Below are 4,171 nucleotides of genomic sequence, written 5' to 3'. Positions count from 1 at the left end.
ACTGTTCTGATTTCTTTCGTGGTGTCATCATTATACGTAGCGGCAGCCAGCCGAAAGGGGAACCCTGCTGTGCTTGGAATGCTTGAGGGCGTCGCGCTTAAAGCAAATTTATATGCAGTATTTTTATTAGCAACAACTTACCTCACTCACAACTAAGTGCAAATATATGCGTGTGTTTTTGTTAACCTGGTGCAGTGCTAATTAATGTTCGCATATTGTACAATTCACAAACTGTCAAAATTAGTTTTAGCAACGTATTACACATTAGAACTTTAATTGATGCTCTCTACTTATTTTCAAGCTTTTAACGAAGCGCTACTGATATACAAGTAGAAGTGTGCTGGTGCTCTTATTAAGTTTTGTCCACTCCGATTCTTTTCTTCTCGGTGCGCATAAATTCGACAATTATTCAAATCACTGCTTTCAAATGATGACCACACAATATTACAATATTAACTCAAGTAGGGCACCAGCACACAGCTTTGCTCGCAGACAATGCAGTCAACGGTAGTTGTAGAATAAAAGGGCGTACAATAAAATCTAGATTTTTGACACTAATCCTTGATTTACTTTTGTTTTAATGCCCAGATTAATTTTTATGTGCACTCGGAACAAATAATTTTGAAAGGGCCTGAGCGGAAAAGAGAATACACATTGTACTTAAATGATACAGCATAAATAAAAAACCAATAAAATCGAAAGAGGTTGATAAACATATGCAAATTTTAACACACATATATACTTTTCATATACGGATATGTATACATATGACATATACATATATGTACGCAAGTATGCAACTCAAAGATCACAAGGCTGCACTGGAAAAAACGATTGTTTCGTCTGATTATTGGTTATCGTGAGATGGCGAACACGATTCCTCAATCGATGACGATGGAATAGATATTCCATTGCCCTGCCATGATGAGACTCGAATATTAATTACCCGCCTGAAGAATATCAAAGCGGCAAGGGCCGATAGATTACCGGCCGACCTATTTAATTTCACAAAATGGGCCGATTTTAAAATCGCATTCGACAGCGGGAAAGGGAACTGCTCTATGACGCTACGTCTGAACTTGGTATCCCCTCAAAGCAAGGCAGGTTCTTGAAGAACCTCTCTTATGTGACTTCTTCAGTCACTGGAGAAAATAATAGAAGTTGCCGAGCTAAATAGAGAAGGTACAATCATCTATAAGAAGAACAATCTTCTTTATTCGACAAACAAAAACCGTAGAGTTTGGTTCTTCTTCTAGGGAAAGGTTTATGGTCCCTTGCGCGTGGGCAAAGGCGAGTAACGCAGTGTATGGAACAATTAACTGTATGAGATATACGGGGGCATTCCCTTAGTTCAGCGAATCAAGAGACAGTATCTGCGTTGACTTTGTCATGTTGTCTGCAGGGAGGAGAACACTCCAGCTTTGAAGGTCTTCTTAGGAAGACATCCGCTCCGTTGGAGAGATCAGGAAGAACCTGGCTGCACTAGCTAGTAAAGAAGTCTTAGAAGTTTATCGGTGTTACTATTACTAGTCACAAATACACAAGTAGTGCAAATCGTCAATATATTAACTATTTTGTATACCAAGTGAGAGAACGCATATTCAAAAATTTAAAATTAAAACACAAATATTTTAGAGACTGTTTTAAAAATTCCATTTCTACTTACCAATTATTTCATTTATACATATGAATTCATACAAATATAGCTTCGCTCATTTCTTATTATTTCCAAATTTCGAAATCGCTATGCATAACGTCTAAAAATAAACAAAACTGATATACGGTTAAATTATATATGTATAGTACACCAAGTCCTGCCATAAGTTCTATCCTAAGTTTAGGCCGTAATAAAAATTAAACTGTATTACATTTATTAATGAAGTTAATTTTGTGTAATAATGCGTAAAGTGAGAGAGCAACGTACTCAAGTTTTTTCGAAATGATCATCTTCGGCTTTTATAAAAGCCCTCAAAGGGTTCAGCACAGTTTCTATTGGTATTGAAGCCGCTGTTTGATATTTGGTCATGTTCTTCAACTCTAACCAGAGTGTAATTAAATAGATTCAAATCTGGACTTTCAGTCGACGTATCCATGACCCAACGACTACTGGGTGATTTTTGTCTTGTTTTTTGCTGCAAGATATAATTTTTAAGGGAATATTGCTTAGCTGCTTAATTTACACTTGAACACTATTTTTACCACCTTTTCACGGTAGAGGTAACACGCCTGAGTCTCCCCTACAAACCATTACAGCAGCTGGATGGTGATCATGTTCAACCCATGAAAAATGTTTATGTAGATTTTGTAATTTAAGACACTGCAAGCTAATTTTAATAAAAAACAGCACACTTTTTTCTGCGAATTTAAACTTTGTAGCAAAATGTATGGCTACAAAGTAACTCAATGATGAAGCTGAGAAGAAAATTGTATTCCCGAATATCTGTTTGACAGTTCTAACTTCAATCTCTCCCTTCTCCCACTCCGAAGTAAGAAAAACGTTACTCAAAAAAATATAACTCAAGCGATGCAAAGCTAAATTTCATAAGCAAACAACTTGATCAATCTGAATGATCGTGCTTACTTCCCATACAAGCTTGTGTGTAAATTTGGCAGCTGCTGGTTTTTTAATGTCAAAGTATTGAAAAAATATTGCTTTCTGAGGAGAAAAAATGCAACTGAAGCAGAAATATGGCTCGATGACGAGTTTTCGGACATTGCCCCTCAACCATCAAGGATTGCTATGCTAAGTTTAGACGTGGGAAATGAGCACCGAAGACGGCGACACATCAACGCTCTCCATAAAATAGTTTTGGATAGCCGTAAAGTGAGATTGTTCAAGATAGCAGGTTCTCTAAAAATGTAAACTGGAGATTTACATCTTATCATTTATGAATATTTGTTTATGAGAAAGTTCTGTACAAAGTGGGTACCGCGCGAACTCACCTTTGATCAAAACCGACCAGTTGATAATTCGGTGCAGTATGATCTTCAAGCTTAATAAGCCCGAGTATCATTTCAATCCGAAGACCAATCGAAAACCATCCGAGTGGACTACACATCGTTATAAGCATATAAGCATATTACATAGTATTTAAGGACCGTTTGAAGGCCGAAATCGCCGAAATGTGGCCGAAAAATGGCCACATTTGAAGAAAAAGAAAATCCTCCTTCACCAAGTCAATACATAGTGTCACCCGTCAGTGAAAAAGATGGGCATATTCTCCAAATTTCACCCCTAGCGACCATTTCTTGTTCTCAGATCTCAAAGGAATGTTCGCTGGGAAGGAATTTTAGGCGTATGAAGAGGTGATCGCCGAAAATGAGGTCTATTTTGAGGCAAATGACAAATCTTGTTGTATCACCCTTGAGAACCATGTTGAGGAAAAAACAACGAGCTTGTACTTTTCCTTTGACTTTTCTACTTTTTAATTTCAAAACTAGATGAAATTTGTTCAGACCGTCCTCTGGTAATTACGCTTAATGCCACACGAATTTTGTAATGATTTTTGTTTATATTGGTGTAACCTTTTTAACAAAACATAATTGATACATCACAACATACATACGAATTTTTATATTTTTAATACTCTTGCAACCTGTTATAATCCGGGTTACTCTCAGTCTGTCTGAGCATTCGTCCCTTCGTTCGTCCGTGTAATGTAACTTGATTAAAAATTGAGATATCGTGATGAAAGTTAGTATTCGGATCACTGCCACGCCCACAAATCGCCATTAACCGAAAACCTATAAAATGTTATAACAAAGCACTAAATTTAATTAAAAATATAAAACTGTAGTTTAGTACAGGGTATTTCAGTAGCTAGGGGCACCTGTGGGCAAAAACTGTTGAAAGAGTGGGCGTGACAACGTCTCCAACAAGTTTAATGAACATGTTGACTAAACTATTAGAAGTACAACAACCAAATATCCTGACACTGTGAAAATAATTGAAAACGGATGATAACTTCGCTCACTCCTATATAACGGTACTGTTCAAAACTACTAAAAGCGCAATAAATCAATAACTAATCACGTCAGAGACATTTAATTTTACGTCCGAGATGATATAAGAAGATGGTAGCAGGTTTGAAAATTGGATTGGTGGCACCGCCTATTTTTTGGTGACATCACATAACACGGGACTCGAATTACCAAGTTCGGTTAAACTTGG

Source organism: Bactrocera latifrons, unplaced genomic scaffold (genome assembly GCF_001853355.1).
Source record: "Bactrocera latifrons isolate USDA-ARS-PBARC rearing strain unplaced genomic scaffold, ASM185335v1 scaffold_181, whole genome shotgun sequence".
Lineage (NCBI taxonomy): Eukaryota > Metazoa > Arthropoda > Insecta > Diptera > Tephritidae > Bactrocera > Bactrocera latifrons.
Note: the sequence above shows the minus strand (reverse complement) of the source record.